This window comes from Micrasema longulum, unplaced genomic scaffold, assembly GCF_059751315.1.
Source record: "Micrasema longulum isolate JH-2025_06_02 unplaced genomic scaffold, ASM5975131v1 h1tg002040l, whole genome shotgun sequence".
In the NCBI taxonomy this organism is placed as follows: domain Eukaryota; kingdom Metazoa; phylum Arthropoda; class Insecta; order Trichoptera; family Brachycentridae; genus Micrasema; species Micrasema longulum.
The window spans coordinates 35541-56836 of record NW_028279208.1 but is presented as its reverse complement, the minus strand read 5'-3'; the positions used below and the strand labels follow the sequence as shown (position 1 = coordinate 56836).

The window sequence follows — 21296 nt, the reverse complement described above, 5'->3', positions numbered from 1 at the left end:
GCTGGAACATGTAATCCGCAGAACATTTATCGATACTGGCTTCCACATATGTTTTAAGAGTAATCAGATAGTCGGATATGCAGATGATCTAAGTATTGTTGGAAGATCCTTAACAGCCATCAAGAAAATCTTCTACTCTTTGGAAATCGCTGCGCGTGAGGTGGGCTTGAAATAAATGAAGATAAAACAAAGGTTATCACTCAAAGCCGAAACCCATCCAACAGAGCAAGAGGTAGCGTGCAGTTCTGGGATAATTACTCCTTTGAGGCAGTTGACCAGTTCACATACTTAGGCTCTCTTCTCAGGGAAGGTAACGAGGAAACTACGAAAATAAAGAAACGAAACAAAACAAGTTTAAGTCAAGAAGCGTCCACAGAAAAACAAAGATAATCCTGTACAAGGCAGGGGCGAACCGTGTATAGAAGCGATTATGCGCAGCTTACCATTATATTTGACTAACCATAATAATGTTTTATTGTAACTTTATTTACAGAAATCAAATAAATAATTACCATTTATTTTTAATAATTTCCACCGTTTGTATTTTTATCCTAATATAAATATAAATTTTAATAAAGCGCGCCCAACGCCTGAGGTGAGCCAAGAAACTAGCCGATTATTCCAGCTTATTTTTTCACACAAATAAGTATACTATATTTTGAATGTCTTAACCCCAGTGCGGCAAAGTTTCTAGTACTTTTTGCAAACTCACGTTAGTTGCTCCTTGACTTTGCTCAAGGGCGGTTCTTCCGTCAGCGCTGCGAGCATGTGCTAATGTTTTTTTAATGTTTTCAGCAATTACATTAAAAATACTATCATTTTTGAGTTCAAGTATAAATAACTGAAGCAATTGTCTATGAAAATCACATTTTTCCCATTTAAATTCTTTCATTTTTTGCATGTGTAATGACTACACAGCACCGTAACACGCGGATGTTTTTGGGACAGTAAAGGAAAGATTAACTAAATAGACAATAAAATAACTCGCTCCAGGTACCTGACAACCGTTTTAAAGACCAAAGTAAAAAACGTTTTTTTTTGTTATCAACAAACGAGTTACTTTTGAAAATTTCAAGTTTTTAATTGAATTAAACTCTACTACTTTAATTAACCCTTTCAGGGTGAGTTTGGCTGTGTGTATGGAAGTCTTATATCGGATATTGTCATTCTTCCTCATGATCATTTTACAATTATATGAATGATAGCAAAAACTGTTTCAATGTACTTAAATTAGATTCAGTTAGGTTTAAAAATCCATCGGTACTTCATATAACTTGGTTTATCTGATATAAAGTGGCCAATTTACATACTTCACAAAAATCAACAGATGGAAAAATGGAAGAAATATGGCTTTTCAAACATAGGCAGAATAATGAATAATACACCGTGTGTAAAATGGCCACTTAAACCAGCCAACAATAAGTCATAAGCCCTGTAAAACCATACTGGACATTCACATTTTCTTTTCTAAAATAATCTCCATGAGGAAAATGTAACAAATGTTTAACTTGAAAAAATTTTCAACTCAACTTCTTTTGGTGCCACTGAATTTGAATTTTACATTTAAACTATTTAGTTTTTTTATCGATGTTTCTGTTATTCTTCAAAGGTTTTCTCTAAACACAGCGTCTCCTATACAGGAGACATGGGACGTTAACAAAGTTATCTTCAATAGCCTATAAAGTAAAACTGTTGAATTTTTTAATTAAAACTTGAATATTTATATAAAAAATATTTTTAGACATGTTTAAAACCTTTCCCTAAAGCTAGGGTTTCCTGGGACAGCGGTGCCCGTATATTAACGGCCGTAGTGAACGGTGAAGCGGTGGACAGCCTTCGTAACGGTGCCGAGAGAGTGGAATCCTAGGAAAACGGTATTGATAAATGTTATAAGCACCGTTTTCCTTGGAAACCACTCTCTAGTCACCGTTACGACGGCTGTCCACCGCGTCACCGTTCACTACGGCCGTTAAGATACGGGCACTGCTGTCCTGGGAAACCCTAGCTTTACTATCTTAAAAACACCCGCGCGTTAAGGTGCTGTGTAGTCACTACACATAAAAAAATATAATAAAAATAAGAGATTAAAAAGGGAAAAATGGAATATTTATAGGGAACGACTTTAATTAACCATAATTTAATTAAAAGATGATAATATTTCAAATCTAACTGCTGAAAACATGAAAAAACCATTGGGTATCGCTAACGACTCGGGCGAAACGTGCACCCACGCCAACTTCCCGAAAGCTACTAAGTAGCTAGTACTGGACTACGTGACTGGACATGTAGTGGACGTGTAACGCCAGGTGTTATTGGTATATTGGCGTAAGTATAGCCTGTGAGCTCGCCAATACATGACAGATGACATTAACATAACCATAGAAAAACATAGCAGTTGAGCTCTCAGAAGTAAAGCAACGTGAATGCAGCAATGCTTGAACTACATGTCAATAATATTCTAATAATAAATAATATTATTTGGCCATACGGAACTTTAAAGCACACCTTGGTTTAATTACTAATAGTATTTTATCGGTTAGGTAGGTGTATTTAAAAAAAATTTTGCGTATCTGAAAAAAGCACAAATAATTATGTTTTTGTAAATGATGTCAGTAGCGACACTCAGAGAGTGGCTTTGTGACGTTTTGACATTTTTTATAAGAAATTCATGGCGTAGCCGAAATACTGTTATAAAAACAAGGATGTTTTTGTTGATTGACGTTAGCAGGCGCTACCCAGGGGCGACTTTGTGACGTGAGAAATTATTTAAAAAAAGATATTCATGGCGTAGCCGAAATATTGTAGTTAAAACGAGGATGTTTTTGTTGATTGACGTTAGCAGGCGCTACCCAGGGGCGACTTTGTGACGTGAGAAATTATTTAAAAAAAGAGATTTATGGCGTGGCCGAAATATTGTAATTAAAACGAGGATGTTTTTTTTTATTGACGTTAGCAGGCGCTACCCAGGGGTGACTTCATGACGTGATGAAATTATTAATTTAAATATTTTTTTTCATTTTACATAGCGTAGCCGAGATAAGAAATTGCGTGGTGTTTCGAAATTTAACCGTGTAGGTAGCCGCCTACTTACAATATTATTTTTGTATTTGTATAACTCCTGTTTTATAATGTTTATGTATTTATCGCTATAAGAATTAAACTAAAGATAGTTTTTACTTTTAATCGCTATCCGTTTTTTAAATTATGTTTGTAACACTCAGTAATATTTATTTTTCAAGTATTCAATGTTATTTTTGCATTTTAATTAATATTGTTAATATAAAGCGTATTTTTATTTATTCGAATTTACTAGACTGTTTTTATTACAAAAAATAAAAATGCATATTTCTCTATGTATTTTTCTGTTATAAACAATCTATTAAAATAATACACATCAAATTTCCATTGTCTGTTGATTTTATTTGCAATCTTCTTTTTTTTCGATGGTTAAAACTCTAGGAAATTCAAAGACAATAAAATTTTTACTGTCATATATTGGCGAGCTCACACGCTATACATAGCCCGGTATATTTTTGATGGTATTTGTAATTTATCCCCGATTTCCGACAAAATGCTTTTTTTGTGCCTGATAAGTACTTATTATCTAATAACAAATTATTTCAGTCGATACGTAAATGTGTAATGGAGAAATACTGAAAATCTAAACCCAATATTTATTATATTTATAAAGATATTATAGTTATTAGACGCAATATGTATCACCGGGGAGGAACGGTTAATTATAGAAGATACTGATTTTTTGTACAAATTCACACATTTTCGTGTTGAAAATTCGAGTTTACTTTACAATCAATGAGCAGCTTCAGCCTTACGGGAAATTAGATTTAAAAAATGTTTTCTTGTGCGCGGTAAACATTAGAGCATTAAATTGTAGTGCAAAGCTTCTTGAAAAAGTACGAAAAATATAATAAAAACGCACTACTTTGAACGACGTCACTGGTTCATATAAACCAATCAATGATATGAGAGCTGTGAAGGATATCCGGTTTACTTACCGTAAACGAACCAATCGGAAGAACTGACAAAGAAGAACCTCTGACGTCACACGCGGAGTTATTTTAGAAATAAAAAACTTTAAAATATCATAGCGCTGATTATAAGATATGTAAAAATAACATTTTAAAATATTTGGCTTAATTTAATAGTCTATTAACAAATAAAAAAATACACTAAACTTCCTCATTAAATATAACTCTGTTAACATTCCATTGTAATCAGGGTCCTGGGTCCCAATTACAATAGTTATCTTCGACTGTGTAAAAAGTAAAATCGAAATTTACTTTCCAAAATGTGGTTATTTGTATAAAAACTCAAATTATCTCTGTCGGTTACCTGTATTTAAACATGTTTCGGTAAAATAAATATACATATTCTATTTTTCTTACAGTAAACTTAATTTTACTTTGCAGATAACTGTTATCTTCCCATTGTAATACGGGCCCAGGTAGACTCGGAAATAATAAAATGGCGATGCCTTCAAAATGCAAAACAACTCAGAGCAATTTTTAGAATTACGAGTACTTTAAAACGACGTTTAATTTTAACATGTCAGAAAGGCTTATTATAATTTGTAAATGTATGTAACTTATTTTCGGCCGCTGTTATCATGTTTTGGTTAAAGGCCCTAATAAAGGGAAAAAAACTTGTCAGAATTCGTAATTCAAAATCTAACTTGTTAAATCCCGGCTTCCTTGGACACGTTTTAATAGGAACACTTAGTAAGTAGTTGACAAGTGACAAGTTAGCCGTCTAGGTTTAACAAGCTACAAGTTCTAATTATTTGTGTTACGAGAGAATGTTCTGACAGCGCGCAGCATTTTGCCGCCGTTTTTTACAGATTGTATAAGTCAACAAGTTTGATCTGTCAGTCTGTGTTATAATCTGCTTGTCAAACACCCACTGACGGATTGTCAATAACTTTAAGTAAAGAGAAATTTATTTCAATCCGAAAAAATATAACTTGTATAAAATTAAGCACGTGATTAAATTCAATGTATTTTCATTTTGTCTTTGAATCGATAGCAAATAAACTTCTGTATAGATACATTTTGAAAATAATATTAAATTACTTTTATTGTTATTACAATTAGTGGCCGACCGAAATAAGATTTCCAGCCGAAACCGAAACATTTATTTTTATTTATTTATTAAATCATACAATTTTTTTGTACTCCCGGGAGTTACAAAGAACTCATTTTGGGACAGAATAATATTTACAAAAAGGCATGGTAATAATAATAATATAGTAACAAGTAATAATATGTATATAAAACTGAAATAAGATAGCAAGCAAATATATAATAAAAATAAATTTAAACAATACACAATAAAAATAAAAATTAAATATTTACATATTGTAAGAAAGAAATATCCGAGGAAAGAGAAGAACTTAAAACTAAATTTCACCTTCCACGTACCTCCTCAAGTAATATTTTTTTTAATGAATATTGTCATTTTTTGGCATTCTATAGGACTCCGGTAGCCTGTTGTACTTGCTACAAGCAAGGTACAGCAGAGATCTTAGACCTTAGACCATACCTTGTCGTGCGTGATCCAGGTACGTGAATATTTTGACTCTGTCGCGTATTATACTGGTGGACGTCACGATTATAATACATATTTACACGACATATTTACATAAGTTAAAAGTCACTTCAAAACGCCGAAAATTAGCCATTTTTCCTATTCCAATTGCTGCGTCTCTAGGATCGGTTTTGTTACATGCAATGTAAGTTATAACCCAAAGAAATAACCTTAAATACGCAAAATAAATAAATAATAATAATGAGGAACTTCCGCCCGACGGGAAATTGGATACAAAAAATGTTTTCTTAGGCGCGGTAAAAATTAGAGCATCAAATCATACGGCAAAGTTTCTTGAAAATTTATTTTATTTTATTTTATTCATTTAAAATAACACTAGTTTAAACATTAATGAACTTATTAAGGCTTTTTAGGGTATGTCCGTGTGAAGCCATAATAATTAACAATAAAAATACATAGTAAAATTAATTAGATTAAATTATAATGAAATGTGATGCAATAGAATAATAATCTAGAAAAAAAAGGTATTAGTTAAAAATAATAAAGTTTCAAAGAATACAATGCAAAAAAGACAGTCATAAATAGTTTTTATAATATAAATTATACAAATTAAGATTCACACATAATCAAATATACAAAATAATGGTATGATTTTAATTAGCAAAATAATGGTAAAATATAGTAGTATTAAAAAAACTAAATAAGAGTATCATTGAAATCAACAGAAAAAGAATGTATGTACAAAAACATAATTGAAATGATAATTGAGATATGTTTTCTAGAAACTCACTCAATACTATAGTAAGAAATAGAAGTAATAAATAATATGCCAAATAATAGTACGTACTTAATTAAATAATACAAAAATACATAATGAAAAAACATAAAAATATGTAGATTTATAAAAAGCAAATAAAAGTAAAAGTATGGAAGGAAAGCAGAATTGTAATTTTTTGCTAATTGCCAATCTCGAACTTTAAAAAATTGACAACCTCGTCCCTATCTATGTGCATAAATGTAAAAAAATATTTTGATAAAAATGAACTACTTTGGACGACGTCACTAGTTCATATAAATCAACCAATGTCAAGAGAGTAGTGGAAGATATCCGGTTTACTTACCTTCAACGGACTAATCGGCGGTGAGAGAACGTGAGACGTCACTCGCGGATTAATTTCAGAAATGCAAAAAATTTAAAAATCATATCGTTGATAATGTGATACACAAAATTAAAAAATAATAATTAGCATAGTTTAATTGTATATTAACAAATTTGAAAACAACACTGAACTTCCTCTCTATACATACTTACAAACATAATCCAGATAACAGAATTGCGAATTGAAATAATTAGATAAAAAGTGGATGCGTGGATGCTCGGACAAGAGAGAGATAATTATTCTTATGCTGAAATAGAGTCAATGTTAAATATTTCTAGTCTACAAAAACGTAGAACTAATATTGACTCCATACATATGTTCGGCATACTAAATGGTATAATCGATGTTCTATCATTACTGGGACAAGTAAAATTCTATATTCCGACTCGTAGATTGAGAAACAATGAAGTACTGTTCATCGATCAGCATAGAACTGATTCATCACTATGAAATTTATAAAAATAGTTTATATTCCATTCAGAAAAAAGAAAATAAAAAAATACCATTATATCAAAACTTTCAAGGAAATACACCGATGTGGGTTTTAAATTTGGGATATCGACGAAACGGTAGTAATCAAACCCGGTGCGTACATTTTTACGGTAACAATCCCGTGTATCGAGTTTGGGTTCATTCCGACGTTTTGGCTACCGTTGTAGGAGCCATCTTCAGGGTAAACTGTGTGTCGTGTAGAAAAACAATATCTGTTTAAGTACTAGTAGTTTGTACCATGTCGCAGTCGGCAGCAGGTATATTAATTTAGTGTATTTTTATGTTTATCGTGTGTAGTGTTAGGAACCATGTTGCGTTTAATTAAAGCTCGTTGTGTCTGTTCATGTTGTTTGCGTGTCTGTGTATTTTAATTACCACTTTATCATAAAACGAATCCAATTTACCGGGATCACCCAAAAAATACGATTATTAACTCTTGTGTGGCTGTGATGTCACACTAGTCGACATAGTACACAAGACTTGATATATCTCTCTTATTTTTTAAAATGATGAATTCGTATTTTTTGTAATCTTCAAATGGACATTTTCACACCGGATTTGGAAAGTGAATTTTGTACAACTATGCTGGATGTTAATACAAAAAAATATTTATCCTCGCTACGCGAAAAAAGAGTGTCCGCTAATTCAGCAACACATATGTATAAGAAAGAGCACGAAGATAGAACTCATCACAAGGAAGACAGAAACGCTGTTCTATGGCAGGTGTTAGTGTGAAAGAGACAAAAACAAAAGTAAGTAAAGTGTAAAATAGATTCAGATTTCAGCCGGTTGATAATAATCTGTGGGTTGATAACAGTGATGGGAAACGCACGCGCGTAATCTGAGCGGCGTATTTATGATTATTAATTTATTTTACTATAACAGGGCTAAATTATATGTTTATTTGCACAAACAATGGAAAAGGGATTATTAAACAGTATGTCTCCATGTTTTTTTTTTTCAATTTTTGAACTTTAAATTATTCCGTCTTTTACTAGTGGTAACACGATGTTACATCACCGCGCGCAAAGGGATTATTTATCACAGTATTTTAAGAGTTAAAGAACTTCTCATAGAGATAATAAATAAGTCGTTTTGTGGACCTTAATATAAACAGCGATAATAAAATATAAAAATAAACAAAATTGCTTTATAAGTTTGTTTTCTCAATGAGAAAGTTTAGTGTCATTTTTTTTTCTAAAAATGAAATGGTGACAGTTTATGCGATATAATGATCCAAGACAACTTTTAAAAATAAACAAAGATTTTTTGTGGTATAGAAGAAGATTTGAGAATTACGATAAGGTAAAAAATAAGGTCGTACAATGTTTATTAATACCTTAAAAACCGGATTGAACTTTTACTGTTTCCAGTAGTTTTATAATTTTTGAGATTTTTTTACTTACTTAATAGAAAAAAAAATTATTGAACAATTGAACAAAAATGAAATTTTATTTGACATATTATTTTATTTTTGTTCTAAAGTTGTTATATTACTTTAAATGTCTGATATTAGAATATAATATCTAAATACTAAAACATTGTGTTGAAAATGTTGAAAGAAAAAAATGAAAAATGCACTTTTCCTTGCAATTTTTCAGTCAAATAAAATTTGAAAAAACCGTTTTAATTTCATCTATGCACTAGAAAAATGTTTAACGGTATATATGGTTTTCTAAATTTTATGTTAAGCTTATTATTAGATTCTAAAGTTCAGTTTAAAAACGGCCTTTTTTTGCTCCGCGCTGAATGGATCGCCTTAAGCATTCCTCACACCACTCCCCCTTAATAAATATTATAAAGGAGTTAAACTTTTCTTACTCAATGAAGAAATTTGGTATTCAAAAAAAATTGTTAATCGACTATCAAACTAAGCTAAAGTTATTTTTTAATGAGTTTTATTATCATCGCTACGATTTTTTCAAGTTTTGTATTATTTTTAATTAATCCGCGCTTGACGTCACTAGTTCTCTTTGGTGTTGTCCTGATTGATGAGTTAGTTTCACGGAAACGGAGTTTCTATCACACCATGCTATCGTTGTTTAGAAGAACTTGTGACGTAATTTAAAGTAGTTATTTTTTATTAAAATCATCTTTATTAATTTTTTAAATTAAATGCTCTAATTTTTACCGGGTCTATAAAAAAATATTTTATATCCAATTTCCCGTATCACTGAACTTCTTCGTTTGAATAATCGATAAAACCACGTTCACATTTGACGCGATTACGTTGTAGAATTTGACGTTGAGGGTTAGGGTGTTGAATCCCAAAACACGTAGTTACATATCTATTGCTTTATCGACACTACATTTAAAATACTCTTCGAGGTCGAGTCATAGAGGTAAACTGAAGCTATCGTACCAAGCTATAAATTTACAATTGGTCCATAGACAAACTATTATGTTGAATTAATGAATTTTGAAACAGAGAGCATTTATCTCATCCGAGAATTTCTATAGATAGTTGCACCTACAAGAAATGTGTGGTCGTTCATACTATAAAAAACATAAATGTATTTAAATAAGTGAGTTTTTATCTTACGACCTACGAGATTTTACAGAGACCAGCATTGTCGGAAATTATAGACGCTATAATTAATCGATTTATTTTAGAAATCTTATCGTATTTCCTCCTCCGGATCTCAACTTTGTTATGAGGGGGCCTGAGTATTCCAATGATTCATCAAGCTCATAGTTAGCACATAGTTTACCCTAAAGAGCCATTAGGAGCAGGAAGCAGGAGCCATCCTGCAACGGTAGTCGAAACGTCAAAACGAATCCAACCTAGGTACACAGGATCACCAAAAAAATACGATACGTATATTATTAGTAATCAAACCGATTTAATCAAACGTAAATATTATAAATAGCAAAGAATAATTATATCACCACATTGTAAATGCTGACGCTGTTATTATATTCAACAATATTATTAAATAAATTAACAAATTAATTAGTTAAGGTATATTTTAAAACAATTGCATAACATTTTTATGAAAGGAAATAAAATAAGTATTTTAGAAACCGCAAGGGTAAATTAAACGTTTTGAATAATAGTCTCAATTTTGTTTTATGTGTTGAATTTCTCTGCGATTTATCATTTAGAATTATTATTGATTTCTTAACCCATTTTGTAATAAAGTTTTTTTACCATAACGAATTATTGTTTAACATTTGACAGTTCTGTCTTTTTGTACAAATCACGCATTTGGCTCAGTCAGAAGAACGGATTTGTTGAATCTCTCTTAGGTTAAATATGCGATTATATAACATTTTCTCTAGAAACCACGAGTATGACTATTTTTATGAAAGCTCATGAATTCATGCCTTTTTAATGACTAAAATAATGTTGAAATTATTGAATTTATAAAAATACCTAGGCATATATTATTATTTAATTCTCTTCCGAAGTGAAAACATTGGGACTGTCACGAAAATAATATTTCCAAGCAGCAAGCAACACTGAAGTAATATATATTTTTAACTGTTTATATTTCGATACCCACCATTTCCAAGAGAATATCCAAGAAAGGTTAATTTCTCTATTGGTTTGGGTGTTGTGGTGTATTTTTCATATGTTGTGGTGTACTTTCTTCTATGTCCTATCTTTCCTACCTGCTACCAAGCCTCTAAACTACAGACTTAGCGGGTTATTCCTTTACAGAAAAAAGTCATAACTGCTATGATACTGCTAGCAGCCTTCGTAACATAAAGTGAATAAAGATACAACTGATCTATCCTGGGTAAAAATTTCTAATAAAAACGATGTATAAATGCCAAAGTGGCATTGAAAATATTATACAATTACAGAAGCCATAAATTCTAAAATTATTATTGTACCTGCATAGATAGCATGTTGGAATGTAATCATTATTATTTGTATAAAAATAGAGTTATTTTCTAATCTCGTAACGTGTCAGGCTTTTTTACATTGCCATGCGATTCAATTATCTATGTCGTCAATGATAAATAATAGTATGCGTACGTTTAAAAATAAAACATAAGTTTTAACAGAAATTCTGAGACAAGATACTAACATTTTATGAAATACGAGGTTTCATAAAAAAATATACAGAATATTCTAATTTTGACTTTGAAATAAGTTATTGTAATAATCTATTTAATTTCCTAGTTCGGCACACTTGTTTATAAATAACCTGTTAATTTTCGGCTATTTCCAGTTGTTTTTTTGATGGTTAGAACTATCAGTAAGATCGCAGTGAGTCACATATTGCTATAGGGTGTGATTCTATAAAATGATGCGCATGCCCAGTTGCATTCCACCGGCAACACTGCTGACTAGTCCAACTCGTTAGCCTCCAATGAAAAAGGGATCACACTCATAACGGTGTGATCATAGCAGATAACGAAAGGATGAAAGGCGAATTTCTGGCGCCTCAAAACCAAAACCAACCAGCAAAAGGAAGGTAATCCCGACAGAAAAATCCACCAGAGAAGGTAACGGGAAACCACTCTGGTCATCTTTTCCTGGAACATTCAATAAGCAGTTGTCCTGGCTGGGGAATATGAGAGTAGCGCAGGACCGAGATGCTGTCGCTGTAGTGATCGCCAACGTCGGGGGGACCTGACAAGGCACCGCAAGAAGAAATTGGTTTTTGACAGACTAGTGAGGCGCGATTTGATGTGATCGGCGAAAATGATAACGCGTCCGCTCATGCCTTCCGGCTTATTCGCGACTTTTTGACTGTAAACCAGATCGCATTGACGCTTCAACCATCATATTCACCAGACTTGGCTTTCTGCGACTTTTCCTGTTCCAAATCATGAAGAGGGCAGAGGAGATAAAGACCGAATCGCTTGAAATCGGTTGTTATTTATTTTCAGATAGTTTCTTAATATTAGGTTCATATTCCGCATTCATGAGTTTAACGCATGTCGCAGTCAATTCATTTCCAAGTTTATTTCTACCGATAGATTTTTAAAAACTCATTAAAGAAAACAAATTTTCACACAAATATGCAAATTAAGGTAGATCAATCTTGCATGGAGAGAAAAAAGAGACAACATATTTTTTAACGGTAAGGTTTGCCGCGAATGGGTTGAATTTTAGTTTTTTTTTTTAAAGGCATCTTTTAGTAAGATGATTTTTGATTCAAAATTATTGTTTTTCTGCAATTTGAATATGCATAAATTATAATCATTGATTAAGTAATTTATAACAATGGCTTTAATATAATGCAAGCTACCTGAAGTCACTAATAAGAAAGGTTTGGGCACTAAATGGACATTGTGAAGCTATCAACTTTGGCCATTTAAATTAAAGTCTGTCGAAGAGAACCCCTAGAAAAATTTGGCACCAGAGGTGGCCCTCAACTGCAAAAAGGATTTAAAAGCTGTATTTAGCTGTATTTGAGACCTAAGTGACATTAACGACGTCCATTATTAAAATTCATGCAAATATGTAGTTCACCATAAAAACAAAACCATCGAACATCTATGGTGCACAGCATTTGCATCAATTAATCGCTTTATCTCGTTATTTGTCCAGTGAAATAAAATGTTTTATTGTTATGACTCAGTCATTGAAAACAAAACCGACATCGTATCCTGAGAATATTCTTTTATCAGAGCTAGCTGACGAGAGAAGACACGCAAACATGGTTTTCAGGAGAATCCCAAGAGCCTGCAAAATAAAACGGACTGCAATTGATACAAGTATACGAATATTCAAATTGCCAGAATTTGATATTTGTGCAACAGATTGTGTGGATTTGATCGAGTGAGATAATCTGACAGAGTCTCGAATGATCGACGCATCAATTTTTCAGGAGACCATACTATCTTCCATCAAGGAGTTATCCTGCCACAGTCAAGCCACATAAATTGTAAAAATAGTTAAGGGAGCGTCAGTATCTGTCTGCAGAAACCAAAAAAGAGACAGGTTTATAAAAAAACGCCAAAAATCAAGAAAATTAATGCCCGTGTTTTATAATAGACATAATATCCGTCAACCGTAATTCTGATGTTTTTCTAACCTAAAAAAAGTGTATATTCTGTAACTGCATACATATAATTTTATAAAATTGTTTCCATTTCGCTTGCTTTCTTTGTAATAAACACTTCTAAAAAAATGAAAATATTTGCTAACCCAAAAAATTTTTTTTGAATATTACCATGAAAATGTTAAAATACCTAAACTTTGCCAGCCTCGCGGCAAATATTAACGTAGAAATATACTTTTTACCTTATTTTGTAGGCCATATAACATCTTTTCCGCATCTTAGTTTTTTGATGAATTTAATGATTTCTTTTTTTAAGTTTAAAAATTTTAAAAAAAGAAATCGAACCGCCTTAATGTGGACCCAAACTTTGTCAAAAGGGCATTATCAAGTTTCTTCATTGATATAAAATGAGTTGGTAAAGATTCCCATAAGTTAAATTTAATTTATTTTGTAAATACTTTTGATTGTCTTTTCTCTCTTTTATAATATAAAAAATCTTATCATTGAACACTGGCCTCAACATGGCCCAGAACCAGGAGGAATGAAAGGATATGAGACATACTCCTGGTGCCTAATACCCCTGGAGACCAAGACGTTCAGCATTTAGCAAAATGATGAAGAAGAATAAAAAAAATCTGTTTTTGATCCACATCCTTTACACGGCAAAATTAAAATCACAAATATTTTTTTTATAAATTTAATTCTTGCACAATCTTTTTCATTTCTTTTTCATTTTCTTTGGTTCTTTTTTCCTTATGTACACATATCGCACACTGAATAGAAGACTGTTATAACTCAAAATTACTGATTTTACAGGAGAGCAATAATTCAGTTTCACTATACATAAATTTATACTTCTAAGTTTTTCAGTATTTAAAAAAATAATATATTTGTGGTAGATACATCAGGATTTAATGAAAGTGTAATTATTTTTGATGAAATATAGAATATATCAAATATGTAACGAATAAATTAAATATAGAAAAGTGAAGTAATTGGTATAACTTCTAAAGTATTTGTGATAGAATTACGACTGTTTTAGTCAAATACGCATAACGAAATTCACGTTTTGACTGTGACCATAACTCAAAATCGATCAATTTTGAGTTACAACAGTCTTATACTCAGTGTGCGATATCTTCTATCTTGGTGTTACAGTATTTATAAGTAAATAATTATACCTCTCCTTCTGAACTACGCTAACACGTCCAAAAAAGACTCGCCTGTCCGAAGATACGTCTAAATGATTTATTAAAACGACGTTCTGCCTTTAGATATTGCGCAAAGTTGAGAAAAAACGGATCGAATAAGGCGATGATTACGGTACAAGATACAAGTGAACTTTTAAGTACAGTGTATAAATTATAATACAAAATCAACTCGTTTTACAACATTAATTCTTAAAATTAGTTATTAAATTCTAAAATACATAATTTTGCTGTTAAACTGTGAAAAACACCAAAAAATACAAGCAGAGAGGATACATATTTTTTTTATGTAACGTAGGTACTTTATTGAACATGATTTATGATGCGAAATTTTTATGAGGAAGTTCAGACCTACTGGAAATCGGAAATAAAAAATGTATTCTTACGCGCGGTAAAAAATTAGAGCATTCAATTGTACGGCAAAGTTTCTGAAAATGTACCAAAAAATACTTTGAACAACGTCACTAGTTCTTTAAATAAATTAAAATTGGCTTAGTTTAATAGTCTATTAGCAAATATTTTTTTTTTTTTAAACCACAGAACTTCCTCATTTTAGTTTTAGCTTATTTAATTAAAAAGATACGGCAATTTATTTTAAGAAACAAAAAATAATTAGAGATTCAGTGAAAGCCGAGAAAAATCTGTTATTGGCATATGTATATTTAATTTAAACGAATAACTTAATTTATATTGACATTTACATACATTAACCTAAACATAAATTCTTGTTCTATTTAAAGTAACAAAAATAATTAAAGTTATCAAAAAATTATGAAAATTTTTAAGAAAATTGAGTTTTCATTTTTTTAAAGATCGCAAAATATCGAAATAATTTACGCGTATACATTCAAAATTAAAACACTCTTCCTTCTAAGAATTTTTTTACAATATTTGAGTTTGTCCAAATGTTAGAATAAGTATAGATGTAAATATTGTGTTGTAAATATATATTAGACTATGTTTATCATAGAACTAAATAAAATAAATAATAATAATAATAAAAAAATACTGGATTTCACCCCCTCGGGAGTCATTAAGATTAACAAATTACAACAGGGATGGAGAATACCTTAAAAAGAGAATATGGAAGTCTACCTGTCTTAAGACCTGTCATTGGCTGGTTGAATCTCTTCACAACAATAAAAGTTTCAGCTCTTTAACTTCACCAAAATCAACAAATGGAAGAATTGAAGAAATATGGATGTTCAAACATAGGCAAAATGGTGAATGTTACACAGTGTGTAAAGTGGCCACTTAAAGCCCTGTAAATGCCTAGATTTCCATATTCCCTTTTTAAGGTATTCTCCATCTATGTTGTAATGTGTTAATGTGATATTTTTACTAAAACTAAAATCCTACCAAGACACTTTCTGTAGCTTGTTGGCGAAAATTCTTGCCAAAATTGAAAATATATCAATAATATATAAAGAAATCAAAAGCAATAATTCTTCACAATATTTACTTCTGTGGTTTGGGTAATCGTAGTGAATTTTTTCAAATTTTACGAATAAAAGGACTTTCGATAATACCGTATTATGCCAGTAAAACGTCATGTCAGGGCATTTTACACCTTTAATTATCATTATAATCAGCGATACGCGGTTTTGTGCTTCAGAAATTCTAGTGAGTAGTTGGTCGATGGTCTATATATGGTTTGATTGAATAAATCAAGATTGTATGCCCGCCATATGGTTTCAATCAACGTTTTGTCATAACACTAAGGCATTTTTTTATATTTTGAAACCATGCATAACCGAATTACTCGGATATTTACGGCTCTCCAACTGTGGGAACCATAATAATAAATTACCCTAATTTAGCGTTGATACCACCATAAAAAGACTCAATTTCCTTTGCCCGAGTATAAGGGACAAACGCAATCAATCAACTCTAGAGCATTAATATTAAAGATTTCTATAACTATTAACAAATTACAACAGGGATGGAGAATACCTTAAATAAGGGAATATGGAAGTCAAGGCATTTACAGGGCTTACGACCTGTCATTGGCTGGTTTAAGTGGCCACTTTACACACTGTGTAACATTCACCATTTTGCCTATGTTTGAACATCCATATTTCTTCAGTTCTTCCATCTGTTGATTTTAGTGAAGTTAAAGAGCTGAAACCTTTATTGTTGTGAAGAGATTCATCTGACTGAATTATTTCACATACTAGGCAACGCCTGAAAACATTTTTTCAATTTTTAAACTTCTTCTTGGACCAGTTGGTTTTGTGGCGGGTCGACAACGACGGCACGAGCCGAACATTGCCGAACGCCGACGTAGAGCGTACGAACGGGCCAAACCGGCTTGGAGAGAACTACCGGATTCCGACCTCACCGCACGCGTCTTCGAGGCACAAAATTACCGCCAATTTAGATTTACCAACTTCATTTTATTTTGCCTAATATAGTTATTAGAATCCTTCTTTCAATGTGTTAGCTTCAGTAGTTTAGTTTCGTGAATAAATCTTTGTGTAAAACGTAAGTACCCTGTTTTACTTGCTCTCATTCTGTGCACCCACATAACTTTGTACATCACAAAATTAGGCCACCAACTAGGTGCCTACATAAAGGTGGTAACAACACGACTAAAAGTGGTATACCCCGACGTTTGAACACGAAAACACAACATTAAACAATCAATCACGGTGACCCCATTCAAATTCCATAAAAATTGCGCAAAATTTCAGACAGAAATATCTTCGCTTGACAAAATTGTACAACAATTACTTTTTTTCGGTCGGTACATGAAAAATTTAAAATTTCATTTTTAATTTGATTGCACTTTTAATTTATTTGTAATTAATCAAGGTTAATCTATTTCAAGGTTAACTTATTGTAAGGTTAATTAATTTAGTATAATAGAATTATATTATAATAATTATAATATATAATAGAATTAGATTTTTCAAAGACCGAGCGAATCGAGTGAATTTTTCTGTCGGTAACAATCTTCAATGTAAATGTAACTAATGTAAATGTAATTAATGTAACTAGTGAATTGATTAAACTGTGATTAATTTCTTAACAATATTACTCGGCCGGTATTAATTCAAACAGGTGATTCATAATTTAACTAAAATTATTATAAACAAACATAATATAATACGTTCGAGCGACTCGCTCACCAAAAATCGCACGCCGAGTAATACATTCCTACAACACATATAAATTTTATTTTTTTTTATTTTTCTTGAGTCGAACACACAAACAATTCACACGAACATTTACATAGGGTGCCAGATTGAGTAGAGGTACTTACAGGGTACCGGAACATAATTATTTTTGACAAATATTATATGGCGAGACAAGCGTGACGTAGGCATCCGAAAGTTTTCTCCTTGTGAACGCACTGCGGGAGTAAGTTTTTTTTTTTACCAGCGAAATCTATCGGAAATATTTTTCAGCTGGCGCAGTCGTGCACAATACTTGCAATTTGTAAAATTTTATTTTTGTAAACAACTTGAAACTATCAAACAAACAGATATTCGGGCGGCTAAGCCGACGAATGTTTAACTTAGTACGTGGACATTAGTATCCATACTTTTTTTCTATATACATTATATCGTGTGACTGTACTATATATGTTTATATTTTTAACCTAGGCTATGCATGTTATTATGTGTTACAGATTTGAAGTTTTACCATAAACATTTTTAAACTTGATATATTGTACAACGGACAATCAAAAGGAATATTAATATTGAGGGGACCACTCAGGCTTGGAGAATACAAATACCTAATAGTTGGAAAATGTGTTCCGCCGTATGGTAAAATAATTATTTAAATTTTCTGTTTTTAATTTTCTTTTCTATAACTTGCACAGTACATACATAACAAATAGTGACTCTGACATTTAAAAAATAAATATTTTTGTTTGAAATTTAAATTTAAATTTAAATTTAAATCTAATAATTTAAACTTAACTTTTTAATACAACTACACTCATTATTGAATACTTTTATTTCAATATGTTAACTTATACTGTAATCATTATTACATACATTTTTCTGAATTTTTTTTTTAAAAACGAATATTTTTAAACTGTAAACAATGGCTAACAAGGACAACACTGACTTGACAAATATCAACACAGCAAACAACATGTTCCACACGGATAGGATTAGCGTTAAACTACCACAGCTATGGGTGAACAACATCGAACTTTGGTTTAAACAGATAGAAGCACAATTCGAGTTGGCAAACATAGTTTCAGAAGACGCACGTTATAGTCACTTAGTGTCAAAACTTGAACAAACGCACATAGAACAAGTTTCAGATATTTTACTCATGGAACCGAACCGAGCAAAATATACGAGGCTGAAGGAAGCTATAATCCAACGCATGGGCTGTCCACAGGACAGAAGGAGAGAAAAACTGTTTTCTTCCTTACAGCTTGGGGATCGAAACCCATCCAGCCTACTTAGAGAGATGCGGACGCTAGCAATAGGTTTACAAATAGACGAAACGACGTTGCAATACTTGTGGATACAACAACTGCCCAAGACGATCCAAGCGCATTTAGCCATAAGCGAAGATGACTGGGATAGGCAAGCGACGATAGCAGATCGCCTAATACAGGTGTACACACAGGATAATGTAGCGGTAGTAGGTACCAACAATAAAAATAACATTTGTAGTTTAGAACAGTCCGTACAAGCTCTAACCCATAAGGTAGAGAGTTTATTTCACACAATCAACAAACAGCATAGTCACAACAACAATAACAATAGATTCAAACACACAACAAGTAACAGCAGTAACAATTTCAATAACAACAAATACAACAACAATTTCAACAAAACAAGCTATAGGGCCAACGGAAATAACAAGAAAACTATTCTTTGTTACTTCCACACAAAATTTGGCGATCAAGCTAAGAAATGCGTCACACCATGTGAATTTAAACCGCATCTAGCTTCAAAAAACTAGATGGTCGAATCATAGCGGAGGCGGCTGATTCAACCAACACAACACGTCTCTTTGTTAAAGATCGTGATACCGGTGTGTCATACCTCGTTGACTCCGGATCGGAAATATCATTAATTCCTAGATCTTTACACAAACGCCATGGAGAAAAGTCTAAGCTAATTCTCTATGCAGCGAACGGGACTACGATCCAGAATTTCGGAGTTACCACGGTAACACTGAATCTGGGATGTAAACAAATGTTTACATGGAAGTTTATAATAGCGGATACGACACGCCCTATCATAGGAGCAGATTTTCTCCACAACTTCCACCTGTTAGTAGATGTTAGGAACAAACGGTTAGTAGACAATACAAACGGCAAGATAATCAGAGCATTTGACATCTCCACAAACAACAACATAACATGTTCCATATCATTAACAGACAAAACCAACATTTACCACTCACTCATATTGAAGTATCCACAACTAGTAGATATCAATAAACCATACGCAGGGCTGGATAAACACAACACAATCCACCATATAGATACCCGTGGCAAACCCGTTATGTGTAAGACTCGTCGGCTGTCCCCAGAACTACTGAGGCAGGCGAAGCAAGAGTTCGATCACATGGTGGCTCAAGGTATTTGTAGACCCTCCAAGAGTGAGTGGGCCTCTCCATTGCATATGGTGAAGAAGAGCGATGGTACTTATCGCCCTTGTGGCGATTACCGTAGCTTAAACGCACAGACGGTACCTGATCGTTATTCCTTGCCACATATCCACGATATATGCAATGACTTATTTAACTGTAAAATTTTTTCCAAAATTGACTTACAACGAGCATATCACCAAATTCCAATTAATGAAACTGACATTAAAAAGACAGCTATAACCACACCATTCGGGTTATTTGAATTTGTAAGAATGCCATTCGGACTATCATGCGCTGCACAAACATTCCAACGTCACATCAACGAAGTCACAAGAGGTCTAGAAGGAGTACACGCATATATCGACGATATATTGATCGCTTCACCAGACGAAGAAACACATGTGGAACACTTAAAAGCTTTGTTCCAGCGACTTCAAGATCATGGAATGGTGGTAAACCCATCTAAATGCGAGTTTGCCAAGAAAACACTGTTATTTCTTGGTTATGAAATTTCGGCTGAAGGCATCGGACCCTCGCCAACAAAAGTGGAAGCCATCACGAACCTCAACAAGCCAGAAACCATTAAGCAGTTGAGAAGATTCTTGGCCATGGGAAACTTCTACCGAAGATTCATACCACGAGCAGCACACAAATTGATACGACTATACGATTACCTCAAGGGAGCAAAAAAGAATGACAACAGAAAAGTAGAGTGGAACGAAGTCACTACACACGATTTCGAAGAGGTCAAGAACTCGCTGATCAACGCCACTAAGCTTAGCTACCCAGAGGAAAGCAGCAAGATGTCAGTGTGGACAGACGCCTCAGATTACGCAATCGGAGGCGTGCTACAACAAACCACAGACGGCATCAACTACAAACCGATAAGTTTCTTCTCAAAAAAGTTGAACAAGGCTCAGTGTTCATATAGTACGTACGACAGGGAACTACTAGCCATTTTTGAGACTGTAAGGTACTTTCAACATTATCTGGAGGGCAGAGAATTCTGTATATACACGGACCATAAACCACTACAATTCGTGTTTAGAAGGAAAAGTCACGACAAAGAAAGCCCCAGACAACTCAGATATCTAGACTACATCTCACAGTTCAGCACGGACATCAAATACATAAAAGGAGAAGACAACGTCGTCGCCGATACCTTATCAAGAATCGACATGATCGAACAAGAGGCAAACATATCGTTCGAAAAGATCCATAAAGAACAAAGGCAGGACAACGAACTACTCGCACTCTTGGACGACAAGAACACTGCTCTGAACCTGATCAAAACCAACATGCAGGGACAAGAAATCGTCTTCGATCTCAACAAAGGC

At 32.7% G+C, this 21296-nt stretch overlaps 1 long non-coding RNA gene across 1 annotated transcript; it reads left to right on the top strand.

Moving 5' to 3' along the window:
- Nucleotides 1-16626: 16626 nt before the first annotated feature.
- On the top strand, nucleotides 16627-19019 carry LOC148273205 (uncharacterized). The gene is made up of 2 exons (XR_015824636.1): nucleotides 16627-17911; nucleotides 18023-19019. It is a non-coding gene; the product is annotated as an uncharacterized LOC148273205 (long non-coding RNA).
- The last annotated feature ends 2277 nt before the right edge of the window (nucleotides 19020-21296 follow it).